Source organism: Mixophyes fleayi, chromosome 3, assembly GCF_038048845.1.
Source record: "Mixophyes fleayi isolate aMixFle1 chromosome 3, aMixFle1.hap1, whole genome shotgun sequence".
In the NCBI taxonomy this organism is placed as follows: domain Eukaryota; kingdom Metazoa; phylum Chordata; class Amphibia; order Anura; family Limnodynastidae; genus Mixophyes; species Mixophyes fleayi.
In genome coordinates, this window is record NC_134404.1 from 190,083,391 (window position 1) to 190,100,244 (window position 16,854).

Sequence of the window (16,854 nt, forward strand, 5' to 3'; positions counted from 1 at the left end):
GTTTAATTGTTATATGTAAATGCTTTTAATTTATTGCCATGCTGTTTGGTGGTGAGGGAAATAAGTTTATTTATTAAATGTGTACACTGTTAATTTAATGTAGAGGCTGTTTGTGGAAAATAGTTCTATTATTACATGTGAATACTGTTAATTTTATTAAATTTCATATTTGGGTCTGGTGACAGGGAGGGACAACTAATTATTAAAGGGGGTCCTATTGATTTAATCCCGAGGCTCGTTTGGGACTCCTAAATTGTATGTACCTGTCTTTTTTCCAAATAGGGCCCAAAATTCCAGGATCAACACATGCAGCAACTGAGTTTAAGACACCAGCAGCCGCAGGGGGTGAAAGTGGCAAGAACAGGTAGGAGAGAGCAGGACAGTCTGCCAACTGTACTGAATCTGGTGGGGCAATCCTGAATTTGGGAGACTGCCTCACTTAGTCAGGATTTGGTCCAACTACAAGCACAGCTGGGAGGTATGTCCCGCTTCACACTGTACTGCTTGTGAAGGCAGAGCTGCATGCACCTAACAGTAGTGCGCACAGTATTGCCTGTTTATTTGACTAAAATTATAGCCATATTACACAATGTCTTAAATGCCCCAGGCCCCCCAGAACCTTAATCTAGCTCTGCTCGTTGCTAATTGAATCTGCCCTATAGAGAGATTAAAGGGTCAAGCAGTTGTGGCAGATTGTTATCTATAACCCTGAAATTATTGTGCCACATCTCTGATGAGTGCAGTTTTGCTATTTTCATTTTTAGTACCCTATTTTTAATTCCCTAAGATGTAAAATGTTGAGGGTTTCTATATACTCTTTTATGTACTGTTTATAACAAAAAGTTTTTTTTCAATAATAAAATGTTCATTGAGATCCATACATGTACAATGCATGTATGTTTTGCATACAGTATAGTTTAGGCTGCTAATACTACACCCTTCCCTTTTTTCCTATTTTAGCTACTTACTGCTTGTTGCTGGCTTGTCCATTTACACTAACTGATCTAGGCCCGATGCAGTGGAAATAACACTATCATTAGTTGTCTTATTCTTGGATGACTTCCTAGATTTAACTTGGTCTCATCTGGCAATTGTTAGGGAGGAGGAGCAGTTGAGCACCATTACTTCTGTAAAAGTGCCACATGCTAGCTCACAGATTACAAATAACTCATGTGACATGTCACACGGATGTCTTTCATCTCTTTACTATTCAAAAAACGCTGTGTTATGTGCGTATTGTCGCTAACCAATAACGATTGTCGAACCTCGATTTGTGTTTCCAACGCACAAAGATTTATTCGCAAAAAGTAGTATAATATGTTCAAGCGAAGTGATAATAAATACAGCCGTTACTTATCGCAGGCGCTCTGGATCCAGTGTGCAGTCATTCAATCCTGAAGTCTGGGGACAAGATGTCTGAACACTAGATGAGAAGCTGCTGCTTATATGCACACAGAAATACAGTAATGCAATGGAGATGGTATAGCTTGCTTCTATTGGTCCAGGTTTCAGGAAGGTCCAAGGAGTTGTCATCATTGGCTAGTTCATACTAAAGAATCCAAAGGAGGGGGTCATCTCTCCAGGGGGTATGCTCTGCTCTTCCCGCCAAGATTCCTTAGTCTTAAGTAGTTCATAATTCCCTATCATTCATAACTTGTGTATGCACTCTGCGATTCCTTCCCAAACAGTAGCAAATGTTAAGAGGTTTATTATGATACCACATATGATATGATTCCTTCAACCTGTTCCATATATTTCCCTAAAGTGCATATAACTTATAATATATAACATAAATACTACAATATTTCGACATTATGTGTTGCAACTACCATTAATGTGTACTACTTTACAAGTATGCGTGTTTGTGCGAATGTATGGTAAAAGACCAAATACTGTTGCTGCCACGTGTAGTAGCTGCGTACGCCCTTCCACGCCGTAGCGTGCCCTTGTACGCCGTAGCGTACCGTACGCATCTTTTCAGACAAAGACAACTAAGTTTGCTCGACTTTAATTGAAATTACTTTATCCAATTTGCTGACTTCGACAGCTGATTTCCAATTGTCTTTGTAGAATCTTCACTGATATTGTTGTAGAAAATCAGTATATTCTGAACTGGAGCTTTTTTATTAACGGGCTACTTAATACAGAACAAATTAATACAGTATTAGAAGCCATCTTGTAAGCCCAACAAATTTATATGGAAAAGTCCTCACACCCAAACATGAAATTATAAGCGACTATATGTTGTTGCCGACATGAGGGAGACAGAGATGGCTGCACTTAAGATCAGCTCTGTGCCCTGCCTACCACACAATCTTCTTCCCACAAATTTAAAACAGCTAAGGATTTGTGAAGGCAATGTGAAATTATTAGGTAGCGTCAGGGAGTGTCCACACATTAAGGCTGGATGTACTGGAGACCAACTCGGTCTGCAGCTAGACCCAGTGCGATAACTGTAATTGCTGTTGCCATCTTAGTTCCTCCTTTGGTGATCTTTACTGCCCCCTTGGTGACAGCAGCTGACGGTCTTCAAATTTCTACAGTAACTGATTCATATTTGGTGTCTCCACCTTCTGCTGTCTTTCCTCATTCCAACAGTGATGCTCCACCAGTAGTTGCACAGAAATGCCACTTGCCAATAATTGCTTTATTGTTGTTGGCTGATAAGTCTGCTGTCCTACACTACACACATTCATCACCAGCAGTCACAATTATTATTATTCCACTACCTTATGTATCAAGTGTTTTCCACACCTCTAGATTGTAAGCTCATTTAGACAGGCCATCATTACATTCAATTTCATGTTTTTGTATGTCATTTGTTTGTGTCAAAATCCCTTCAATTTACAGCGCTGCGTAATATGTCAGTGCTTTATAAGTAACACAAATAATAACTATGTTATTTAGCTGATTGCAATCTGTTTTCATGTATTGATTCACTTGAAGCTGTCAGTGGATCTGTGTATGATATCTGATCTGTGTCCTCTATGAATTCATGTGTTTAGCACACAAAGGTACTTTGTTTGCCTACTTTAGTCTTGGGAACCAAGCACTTACATGCTGTATTTGCCTGCACCATCATTGCCTCCTAACTGGGAGATCCCGGAGGAGAGGTCCAAGAGACAAGTGTGGTAGAATTAAACCACAAATTGCGTAATCATGGGCCAGACTCACGTGGCAAAACAACGCAATTTGACGTGAGTCATATCATCATGGCCCGCTGTATGATGAAGTGAATTTTGTGAGTCTCCAGGAGAGTAGGCAAGTATGGCAGGCACAGTAAATGCATAGCACAGCTCTTATGACATGAACTCTGAGCTTACAGCACTTGCTATGGCTGGTAAATAGAGTATATAAGCACCAAGTTCCCAGGGAAAAAGTACGTGGGCGCAGAAAGCGCCTGTGTGTCACTAGCCTAAAACTGTATCTGAAATCTGATGTGCACCTCAGAAAGTTTTAAAAGATATTAAGTGTTAGTACTCATAATTAAAAACATCATATTTTAGGACTAGTGGTTTGTGGTGGAGACATAAAGGCTCACTTACAAACTAGAAAAAAAATCCAGTCTCACGGTGCAAATGCTGTTTTGTAATATTATATGCATATTTTTGTGAAAATGCAAACATTTACACAGGGAAGACGGACCATGATGGTGACTTCTGTCAGGGTACAAAATGTAGCATCTGCTGATGAGAGGAGCTGGGCAGGTTGGCATGTCGCTTGCTGAATTGTGCACCTTGTATTTTACTCACATGCCCAAGATTAGGTTTTAGTTTGTAGGATGAGGGATATTTTAATGAGATTCAAGGGGTAGAGAAAAAGCCCATTTCCAAAGGTGTTCCTTGGTTAGTGTGGAAATTCAAAGCCTTTTTCTCCCCAAACCATGATCACATGATCAATGTCTCCTCTCACTAGAGCAGCAGTTTTACACCACACTGTAGGATTATTTTTGGCGGATTACAATGTACATTGACATATATTGTGTTAAACTATTAGCTGTTATAGAGGGCTGATGGAGAAAAACAGGCATGATCTGTGGCAGCATCAATTCAAGGGGAGTTAATACATGGTGGTCAAACGACGAGGTGGTACATGATCTGGAGACAATGAAATCAAGGGGCGCTCATGATCTGGGTAGAACCAATTTTGGAATCTAATGATATCTGTGAAAGTTAGTTTTGGGGGAGAATTAATTAATGTGGCCATAATATGGGCAGAATCCTTTCAGCTGGCGCAATCATATTGGAGACAATCATTTTAGGGGGGCTTGATATAGGGTACAATATTCTCATGGAGCCGTGACATGGGGTTGATTTAACACAGGGGGTCTGAGTCATTAAGGAAAGGCAAAAAAAATAAGTAAATGTTCTCCTGGACAAACCATGTTACAATGCAAGGGGTTCCAATTAGTTTATTATTTTGCACATAAAGAAAACACTGGCTGTTTTTTTCATCTAGCACACAAATACTTAGCTTTATTTTTACACTGAAATTTAAAGTTGATCTAGGACATTCCCTACCCCAACTATAAATCTGTCCCCACATTTTAAATTTACCTCCCCCTCCAATGCAACATGGTTTTGCCCAGGTTCAGAGTTACTCCTTTTTTATGCTTTGCTCTCCTTAATGACTCAGGCCCTGGGAGTATAATTCATAGGGGAGTGTCATGTTCAGGAGGACAATCAAATCATGATTGGTCTTCATGATCGATGTTATAATCAATTCACGGTGGGGTTTCATGATCAGACTGAGAATCAATTTATGGTGTGGGGGGAACCAATTAAAGAAATAAACAAATAATTAATGGAAGAGAATATAATTTTCACATTCAGGATAAGGGCTATGAAAAATAGATACTTGACTTACAGTGGAGAACAACAATTTCTGATATGTGGCCAGGGCTGGTGCTGGGATCTCCGCCCTCCTCCTGCCCTAAGTTCATTCACACATACACTAATCCCCTATAGATCTGATATCCTTAAAGAAGTTATTCGTATTGAAAAGCCCACATGCCACTTTGATCTAAGGATATGTTAATTCTGCTTTTCAACTCCTGCAGCAGATCATCATCATCATTTATTTATATAGCGCCACTAATTACGCAGCGCTGTACAGAGAACTCATTCACATCAGTCCCTGCCCCATTGGAGCTTACAATCTAAATTCCCTAATATAGACACATAGACAGGGAGACAGACAAAGAGGGAGAGACTAGGGTCAATTTTGATAGCAGCCAATTAACCTACCAGTATGTTTTTGGAGTGTGGGAGGAAACCGGAGGACCCGGAGGAAACCCACGCAAACACAGGGAGAACATACAAACTCCACACAGATAAGGTCATGGTTGGGAATTGAACTCATGACCCCAGTGCTGTGAGGCAGAGGTGCTAACCACTACGCCACTGTGCTGATCAATTTGGGTCATTGCACCACAAATTTGTTTTATAACCACTGTTAGCAAGCATTCTGTTTGTTACAACTGTATCATTTTTACAGAGATACTGCCAGTATTTTGTGCTAGTTTTGTACCTTTATGTTTATATAAACAACCTTTCACTTACTAACATATAAACATCACTTTCTTTTCTATAAGCACATACTACATATATTCACGGTACAATTTTAGTGCGTTTAGACTGTTACTTTGTTCTCATCACTGAATCAGGGACTAATGTGAAATAATAAATATTCTCTGTAAAGTGCTGTGTAATATGTTGGCGCCAAATTAATAACAGTTAATAAAATAATTGTCTTGCAGTACTTTGAATTCTCCTGCATTACTTTGAATTGTCCTGCAGTACTTTGAATTGTCCTGCAGTACTTTGACAGGAATCTCAGTTCATTACTGCTGTAGGGGGACCCTGCTCCTTTCAACTCTCATTCTGAGTCTTCTTGCACCTGTTATAGCCTATAAATTGATTTGAGCAACTACCAGTTTTGTATTTGTCTGAGAGGCATGTTGGTGTCAGTAGCTGAGGGGGAGTACTGACATTGGATTGCTATTTGGAGGTCTCTGGGGTACCTCTTTGGTAAGTTAGCTCTCAATTTAAAAACACATATGTATGGCCCAAATATATGGGACTCTCATTGTTTAGAGTAGGACCACCCTATTAGCAAAAGCACCTTGGCGTGGTGGGTGGCTTCAACATACATTTGCAAATGTGTGCAACTGAGACTTTTGCATTTTTATCTACAGTAGAAATAGCAGATCTGTTGCTGGCTATAGCAGTGTGCTGGGGGAATTTGTCTCTGTTTTTTCTTCTGGTAATGAATCACATTTTTTATTAACTACAGGTCATTAGTTACAGATTACTTTTCAAAACTGGGGACACACCAACATGCAGAAGATGAAGACTGATAATAGAAAAGTGCTCTGACTTACATTTAAAAACTGTCGGAAAATATGGCATGTGATAAGTTTAAAAGATTCTGAAAAATAAATCTGGACATACAAAATTCTATGTTGGGCACACCCCATTTTTTACGTCACACTCTCTATGGAGACACAGCAAAGTATGTACTTTTAATCCTAGAAAATTTAATTCCAAATGAATGTATTAAATAGGTCCCGTAGACTGCAGCAGAAATCTGAACTAATCATTCTATATCAGCACAAATCATATTTGAAATGCAAAAAAAAAAAACAAATACAATATGTGGTTTGGTAAAGAAATCTATTTATTGCAGCTTTAGGAATGCTAAACTTTTGAAGCTATATTGTTTTCTTAGGAATATCTAAGGATTCATCATGTAATGTGTGTAGAGAGCAGGCCAGCTGTGATTCATACTGTAATTCAGCCATTGTCAGCCATATATTACAGGGAGTCATGGGTTCCCAGTATCAAAACAGGAACTAATGATCTCTGTCCTCTGTTTCCATGTACTCTGAAAAGCTAACAGCACAAATAATAATAATAATAATAATAATAATAATAATAATAATAATAATAATAATAATAATAAACAATAAAACTAAACATGAGAATAATAATAAACAGTGACTTACCAATATTTCCTAAACTATTGTAACTTGATTTCACCACATTTCTTCAAGCTCCACTGAAGTAAAGACCTGAAAGATAAGCCATACGTACATTTAGTTTTCACATAACTTGCAAAATACATTATTTACTTAAATAAAAAAACATTTATGATGCATCTGGATAATAAAATGAAGCCGCATGAACTCATTTATACATCACATTGTACACATGATGTGACTGCAGTTGAATGCCTGGAAACTGTTTGTGAATTGTAGATGGTTATAAGGAATATTGATCCTTATAGTATTATTATTATTATCATTTATTTGTTAGGCGCCACAAGGTATCCGCAGCGCCGCACACAGTACTAACAGTAGACTATACAGGGTGAAACCATACAGAACAATGAACAAAAAGTACCAATACTTCAGAAACTCCGGCTAGTCATATGCAGTAAAGACGGAGCGGAAGAACAGGTATGGAGACAGGAGGGGAGGGGGCCCTGCTCATACGAGCTTACATCCTAAGGGAGGGTAAACAGACCTGGCACAAGAGGAGCCAGTTGAGGCAAGAGGAGAGAAGGGAGGACGAGCAAAGGGAGGAGATGGCGGTTAAGTAGATGGTTGGTAGGCTTTGAGGGAGAGGTGAGTTTTGAGTGCACGTTTGAAGGAGCACAGAGTAGGAGAGAGACGGATGGAACGAGGGAGGTCGTTCCAGAGAAGGGGGGCTGCACGGGAAAATTCTTGGATTCTGGAGTGGGAAGAGGTGATAAGAGTGGAGGAGAGGCGGCGGTCGTTGGCCGAGCGCAGGGAGCGGGCAGGAGTGTGAATGGAGAGGAGGTTAGAGATATAAAGGGCAGTAGAGTTGGAGAGAGCCTTGTAAGTGGTGGTGAGGAGTTTGAAAAGGAATCTGTAGGGGAGAACCTACATAATCTTATATAACCACTGAGTACACTACACAGTATGTTGCTTGTTCGAACAAGCACAAAAGTGAATTTTTATATAGCAACAATTAAATGAAATTGATAACAACCATTGAACAGTAAGGGTTATTTACTAACAAAGTGAAAAGTGGAACCAACAACAAAAAATAAACTTTCGCCCTCATTCCTAGCAAAATGGTTGCAAACTCTCTAGACACCCCTTATTCCCATACAATTGGAAGAAAATAATCATTCAAACACATCACCGAACAGCAAAACTTTGGTGAGCTGTTATAAGCTACTAACACGGTGGTAATCCTTAATGTCATGTTCCCTGGGCAATCCAACTCATGTTGGAGGTGTATTCAAGAGAAATTATTAATCCTCCATATCTGGTAGTCATGCTCAAAACGAAAGCCCTTCGGTGGTAAATAAGCTAATGACAAAAATGTTACGTTCCCAGATACCCTCAGCCCAAATTCTCACAGTTGCACCACAACACCATACCTATTTAAAACTTCAAGAGGACTATGTTGTGTGTGAGGGCATAATAAAAACCAGTCCAGAGGGAAATCTGAAGCTGAAAGACTGAGAAAGTGCCCAGTGCCCAATCTACCCTGCCCTAGAACAACAGGCTAAGAACAAGGGGCCTGATTCATTAAGGAAAGTTAAGCAAATAATTGAGTAAGTTTTCCTACTCAAGTTTTCTGGACAAAACCATGTTGCAATGCAAGGGGTTTATTATTTTGCACATAAGGTAAATACTGTCTGTTTTTTCATGTAGCACATGAATACTTGATAGATTATTTGTACACTGAAATTTAAAGTTGAGCTAGGACATGCCCTACCCCAACTATAAATCTGCTATCACATTTTAAATTTAACTCCCCTCTAATGCACCATGGTTTTGCCTTACTTACTTACTTTTGCTTAACTCTCCTTAATGAATCAAGACCAAGGTTATTTGCTGGGTAGTATAATTGGAAAGTGCAGACAGGTAGAGCCGTAATGTAACGAGGTCGGTGCGGCCAGTGCGACCGCCCAGGGCGCAATGCCAAGGGAGCACCACGGCAGCTGTGCACCTGTTGCACAGGTAGGAATAGCAGCGGCTGGTTCCGAACCGCAATACAGCAATACAGGAAGTAAAACAATCATCACTTCCTGTATGCTGCAAATCAGCTAAGCAGCAGGATCCGCGTTACTGGCAGGGAGGGAGGTGTATACTATACACTGAGAGCGTGCAAGAGGAACAGAGTTATGGTGAGCAGAAAACGTGGGCACAGTAAGTTCTACAACTGAACTTAATGTATAATAATAGTCCCAAAAAATTTAATCAATTTAAGTTTTTATATCAAGAGTATAGATGTATGTATGTATGTATGTATGTATGTATGTATGTATGTATGTATGCATAAGCATTCTGTTCATGTATATTTTATGTTAGGGGTATAGTTAAAGCTCCAAATTCATGTTTTTTGGAATTATGTTTATTTTTGTATAAGTGGTACTCTTGTGTTTTGTTTTTTACCTAATTATTTTTATATGTATTCATTGAATAAAATATTTTATTTATTTAATACCTATGTGCAGCTTCTGGTTCTGCCCTCTGTATTGGATAAGTTGTTGTTAATTATTATAATTGCTTTATGTGTCTATAAAGCGCTGCCTATATCTATGCGCATAAATTATACATACTATATATATATATATATATATATATATATATATATATATATATATATATATATATATATAAAACCTTGCACCCTGGCATTGCGATATGTGCCACCGTCCAGGGTGCAAGTTGGGATGGCATCCCAGCTCCAGTGTGGGTTTAATATACTTTGAAAGGTGCTGGTTTTGGTTAATAGGGGCCAGCACTTGCTATGGAGATTTATTCATGCTGGTCTTGTCCAAACCAGCTACCATATTGTACTGGTGTGGTGGTGTCTGCTACAGCTGGTGGTTGATCTGCAGTCCGCTCTCCGCCCTCACTTGCACTGTCGCACAGCTGCATATAGTAAAAAATTTACTTACGTTTTACCCAATGAATATTTTCATGACCATTTCCACCTAACAAGGCAGCTATCACAAAAAAAAAATCAAGAGGAATGAATAGCAGAGAATGCTATTCAGAGTTAGGACAATATTATTTATTTAATAAATAAAAATGTTATAAACTTTTTTTTGGGTGTTTTCTTTATTTGTCACATTATAGAGAGGGTATTTCAGTGGGTGATATATGGTGTCAAGAAGTGGTAGTGGGTGAGGTATGGTGCTAAGAAGTGGTGGTGAGTGAGGGGTATTTTAGTGGGTGAGGTATGGTGCCAAGGAGTGGTTGGATGCATGGGCTCTAAAATGTCTAGTTACGGCTCTGCAGACAGCATCTGTTTTGTTTAAGTGCACAGTATAAACATAAAAACATATTTACTCTATGCCAGCCTGGGCACATAAGATAATCTAACAAACTTTCCCCCTAAGTTGGTTTTTCTAGTTGGTATAGCCTAAAACTAGTTGACAGCAATGTGTCAGAGCTTAGAGAGACGTTTTAGTACTCATACGCCATAGTCATGGATCTGGATGAATTCCTGCATAATGATTAAAAGGACAATAGAATCATGAATTGGGTAGTATTTATGAGGCCGAAAGTGGAAGAGTACAGGGATGAAACAGTGACCAAGGCTACATAAGCCATATAAATACATCACAATATGGTCATAAAATGATGTAAAAAATAGTCCACAGGGGTTCTATGGCATGTCATTGGCCACAATAACAGACCTTAATCCATTTCACTGGGAATACAATTTGCTCCTGCTCTTGCTAATTAAATAAAATGGTCATTCTGAACCAGGTAAAATGGGTCATTTGGAAAAGTGTGCAATATTAGGGTACCATTAGACAGCACTGATCTAGGAAGGTCTAGATTCAATTTTTTGCCTCCATAGACACTTTTGTTATGTCCCCACATGCTTTCACCCCCACCACCATAGTTCTCTATGTTCCCAACCTCAAAACAAAAAAACATTATAAAATAAGTAAATGGAAATAAGTTATCCCTAAATCAGTTCATAATATGGAAATAAAACACTAATATACATAAATATAAATAATGCTGAGTAAAACAAAGACAGTGCCACTTCTGTTGCTCTAAGCCACAGCCTATGTAGACTTTCCACAAATAAGTGCCTAGATCAAGCACTTGAAAGACATAAAAACTGCACAAAAAGATAATGTAACTACTAGGCACATGCAGTATAATCTCAATCGAATTGATTCATTGTGTCAATCTTACCCTCATAGCTACTGGTATTATATAATCGGTCTTTATATTTGGTTTTATAAGCACATATTATATGCAAGTGCACATGGTATGTGTTTTACTGTTGTTTTAGAGATCTGATGCATTTAAATGAAGTAAATGTGAATAATGGAACAAGTAGTTCTTCCTCATGCTCCACTTGCCCCTTCCACTTCTTTCCCTCCACCCCTAATATCTCTATTTGCTACCTGGTCCAACATAAACAGCTCTCTCCTCTAACCTCTTCTTTTTGTGTCCCTCCATTCTGATCATCTCTGTTTACTTCACTAATCATCTAAAACTCTCACAATCTTGGCCCTCTCTACCTCCTATCTCCCCATCCTGTTTGCAATGTTCCCTTTATTGTAGCTCTGTCTTGAACCTTAAGGTGGATTTAAATTTACTTTCTCAAATATCAACCATCTTATGTCAGATACATTGTTTTTCCTCTCATAAATGTGTCTGTATCCTCCATCTGGACTACAGGTCCTGATAAGCAGCTGTGTAGTTCAGAAGTCTGACTGGTCTGTCAACTTGGAAGGCTAAATATTTCCAACTGGAATGTTTATTAAATAGATGGCCCCTTTATTAAAATGGACATGAAAACCATTGTCAATATATTAACAAACTGCGATCTTAAAGAGACAGGCATACCTCTGGGAACTGCAGGATGTCTGTTCTGATTACAAAGAAGAAAGAAGCATTGTTATAATTAAATATTTGTAGGCAAAATGGAATTGGTGAAAAGAAATACAAAATAGATAATTAGAAGCGTGATACGTACAAATATACTACATGCGTTAAACGAACAATAATCAAGGTTACTGTTTGATATAGAAAATACATGCTATTGTTGTGTCATCTAACTGAAATTAGATTTATGTGCCCACCTAAGAAACGAATCAGGCCAACAAATTTGACTCACTTTCAGCCCTCCTACTCCAACAGGATAACGATTTTAACACACTGTTATTTATACAAGTCGTGAAGTAGGCAGCATGACACATTTACACTTCAGTGGACTAGAATATAATTAGAAAAAAACTTGTTTTTATGATAAACAAAAGGATGACACAAATACACTCTTCCAAAGCACAGACCATTACCAGAATGGATGCTAGAGAAAGTGACGAGGGAAGTTCAGTGTATGCTTAGGTTTCTACCACTTTCTATGACTTGCTGTACAGGATGGGATGGGATAATAACCACTGTCTGTTCTATGAAATGTACTGTTCCTTGTAGTATGTTCACTAGAATCCCAATATACTGATATACAATGTGAGAGAGGTATACAGGACCAAGTAGTAAATCCATGTTAAAATTTAACCTAATATACATTTTTTACAGCAATTACACAATAATACACTGCGTTTGATATATATCATTAAAAAGTACTTTATTTTTCCAAAGTAAAACTGCTGTCAAACATATTTTTAGAGCCCACCAATGCTTGGTACTCACACCTGATAGTAACAACAACATATGGGGGTACTGTGACAGGATGGACCGCTTATGTCACCCTGTTTGCTGTTGCTGGGAACCGGCTGGGCTTACTTTGCACCGTTCCTTTCGTTATCCCAGACGCACCCTCTCATTGCAGTAGGAGCGGCTTACAAGTACTGCCCCCACTGGACTCCTTACCGGCATCCAGTACCAGGTTTCCTCTTGGGTAACTGACGCTGCGAGTGTACCCCGTTACTGGTGTACCTGGGCTGGTACTCCTGACCTCTTCCTATGGATCAGGGTTGCTGTGGATGGATCCTCCCTGGCCTATCACATTGGCCAGAGCTGCAGGGTAGCGGGCAGAGCGGTGGCACTGAATGCTGGGTCCAAACCTCAGAAACAGCCGGGAACGGACTAGATTTTGGGTCTAATCTGTAAATCACAGGATTTTCAGCATGGGAGATGTTCTCAAGCAGGTCTTTGAAGCAAGTGATGTTTATTTGCAGTCACACTGATTGAAGGTATCAGTGCTCAGATCAGATGGAATCAAAAGAACAACTTTTAATACAAAACAGAACCTTTTTTATACACATTTGGAGACTTGTTCTTGGTCTTAGCAGGAGGTAATCCGTTCTGTTGTCCCTTAAACCTTTCTGGGGTTATTCACGTGCAGGCTGCATGAATCAACCCAGATTGGTTAAACACCTTTAACATTGCTGATAGTGGCAGGGGGGGTATACTTCCCCCCTGTCCACGAGCTACCAGGGAGAGGGGGGCTCAGCCCACTCTCCACCCCTGGTGCCTGTCTGTCTGGGGCGAGAGATTTATCTTTTAAGTCTCCTGCCCAAAGTTGCTTCCAGGGATCCTGCCCCGGGGTACCAGGGGAGAGCAGCCAGATCCTGAGCCAACAGTCCCTGACCTGTCGCTTGTTGAAGCTCTTTGAACTCCAACTAGGGACTTGGCTTCCTGGGACCCCCAGGAGGCGCTGCAACTCCTGGACCCATTTAATTCCACTGAAGCTGGCTGCCGGAGGGTGAAGGGGATCCAGGGCTGCCTCTGCAGCCCCAGCACAGGGTAGGTACTCTCTTTATTTTACACATATACATACACTTTATACACATATACATTTAAAATATACATAGTTACACTCCCTGCACCCAGCGCCCGGAGTTAACCCCTTCAGTGCTGAGTGCAGGTTCTTTACCAGCGCTGCAGCGCCTACACATATACATTTTTTTTAAAAATACACATATGCACACTACTCAGCCAGCGCCGGGGTTTAACCCCTTTCATGCTGCAGCGCTGCGTGCTACTCAGCCAGCGCTGCAGCGCACACATTAAAATACATTTTTATTTTAATACAATACATTTTTATAAATAACTTTTCACGCGGCACCTAGCGCCTGTGATTTAACCCCTCCGTTGCCAGGCATTAACCGTTCTGGCACCGGAGTGCCGGCCGCCGCATTTGTGCAGCGGCCAGCACTCAGGACCCGGCCACCGGTATATTTACTAAACTGTGGGTTTGAAAAAGTGGAGATGTTGTCTATAGCAACCAATCATTCTAGATGTCATTTTGTAGAATTGTGACTTTTGCTTTTCTCATAATGTATTTATATGGATATCAACACATAGAATCCCACAACTCAAATGAATATATATGCAAGAACCTACATATGGCTGCTCTATAAAGATATACATTTTATCAGTGCTATACAGTAAGGTAACCATTCATTTTGAAAATGTATGTATTATTTGGAATAATACTCTCCAGTTCCAAGATAAAAGGATTGAAAGTCACCTCAGAGTTTCATAACTTGTATTAAAGCACTTGGTCAGAATTTCTCAGCGACTTCTAACTTCCATATAATCGGCACCAGTGTGTTCACTATCCAAAATATATATTATGTCTTACATACACTAAAGGAGCCAGTTTATTAATGGCATCCTTCCTCCAGTTATAACAAATTCCCAAATGGCTGTGAGCTTCACTCATTGTGCAAACCAGCAGAAATAAGACTGCAATTAAGAAAAGTGTCACTTTGCTGAGAACCAACGGAGATTAGTTACAACTAATTTACATTTTATCCCTAAGGAAAAAAACATGATTTGAGCAGTTTTGTTTAATATTCTTTAATATACAGGAAATGGAACAACAGGCTTAAAGCACCATCATTACACTGTTGTGTCAAACAGAGAGGAAATAGGGAAATTTAGAACAGTGTTGGTTATAGAAGAGTAATGACAAATCTACAACAATTATACCAGCCCCGTTAAGAGGGTCATCTTCCTTAAATGAAATATATATTCTTGAACACACAAACAAAAGTAATTGCAGAGAATCTGAGGACAGGTATGAATATGTCCATGTCTTCATGTTTAAATCCAGTTGACTAGATGAGGTCACCAAGACTATCTTCATAGCTTGAATTTCTTGCACTCTAAGGCTAGGTACACATTACATTTTTTTCCGACCGACGTGTTTTTTCAAACGATTGTACCTACGACTGAAGGTCCGATCAGTCTGGCGATTCATGCATACACACTAACACTACTTACCTTCAGATCTGTGCTCTTCATCTGGTCCTTCATCTGGTCCTCTAGTCTTCAGAAAATGACAGCACAATATTCATTATTGTCACACTGATTAAAACCGCCTTGTTGTGGCTATCCACATGTCTTAACAAATTTCATTAGCTTCTGTGACTCTAAAACGAAACATTCTGTCTCAGAACGAACAAATTAATTATTCCTTCTACAGCACTTTCTACATTTATTCACCGGGACATTCATTGCTAGCATCGGCTGAAAACAGCCCGACTCTGTAAACTCTATGAAGATCGTGAGCATGAGTGCGTACACAGTACATGATCGGTCAGTGATTGGTCTGAAAATATTAAACAGTACGACCAACCAAATGAGCCGACAATCGACACTTTGGAACGACTTTCGACCATCTTGTTATTATTCACACTAACCCGATTTCCAACCAAGTATGTTGGCTGATTTGGCCGATTATTGGACGAAAACACTCCAGTGTGTACTTAGCCTTAGTAACCAGTTTTGTACAATTAGTGTAGAGGTTCATTACCACAATTTGAGCATTGTGGTTATTACAAATTAAGTAATTATGTATAAACCGACAGAAGAGATTTATTAGGTACAATCTCCAATTTTCCTCTATAGGAGGTGTTTGACTGATAGAGGGAGTGTGAATGAGGATACAGATGGGGGAGCAAAAGGTAAAGATAAGACGAGTATATAGAAAGTGGGGTGTGAGAATCCAAGCTTTGTTTTCTCAAATAGTTTATCTATTCTGCTTTTTATTGCGCAGTTTCCATGGAGTTAAAATACACTATTCAGTATTAACCAGACTTTCCAATGCAGCTCTGACAAAAAGTAAAGTATTACTTTTCCACTCCATTACAGACAGCTGCAACTCATCCCATATATTTATATACAGGTCAAACACCTGAGACTGAGTTTCTATGACTGGCCCTGCCCCTGTGTATAAAACGACCAATCTACACTCTGCATTTTTGCAAGGCAAGTCCGTCAAGTTGTCAGTCACTGCCTGCTTTCTTATCTAGAGAAGCACCTACCTCCATGACAACCTGCTGCAGAGGTAAAACCTACTGGAAGATTCATGTGCATCTCTAGTATAATGTAACTTCTTCAAACCTTTGCAATAAGGATTTTTTGATGTTAATGATAGGTTTAGGATTATGAATACTGCAATGTCTCTTCTTAGGGAAACCTATGCTAGGTTCCGAGTATGTATTATGATTTCCTAAAGGAACAAAGTCATTTCAGCTACACTGCAGTGTTTCTCGCACATTATTCCACTGAATTCCTCCTGCAGCAAGTGATAGATGGCAGAGAATGCAGAGATCCAGCAAAACAATAATCATTTTCTCCTGGACACATGAAATTCATACTTTTTTAAACTATAATTCATGTACACTTCTCCCCCTTACATCTTTGACCTTGTCTCGAGGTACATACCAACCCGGCCACTCCACTCCGGCTCTGACTTCCGTCTCATCACCTCCTCCCATGCTCGTCTCCAAGACTTCTGCTGTGCTGTCCCTAATCTTTGGAACTCCCTACCCCGTCTCACTCCACTCTCTCTCAACCCTCAGTCATTCAAACGCTCACTCAATACTCAAGTCAATCCATCACCTCCTCTTCCTCACCTGCCATCT

The 16,854-nt window shown here is 39.6% G+C and overlaps 1 protein-coding gene across 2 annotated transcripts in view; it reads right to left on the minus strand.

Annotated features, from left to right (window-relative positions):
• Positions 1 to 16,854, minus strand: part of FYN (FYN proto-oncogene, Src family tyrosine kinase) — a 130,631-nt gene that overhangs the window by 52,454 nt on the left and 61,323 nt on the right. For both annotated transcript variants that reach the window (XM_075202935.1, XM_075202934.1), the window contains exon 2: positions 7,007 to 7,072. The gene's annotated coding sequence lies outside the window, so the exon portion shown is untranslated. The remainder of the gene's footprint in view (positions 1 to 7,006; positions 7,073 to 16,854) is intronic.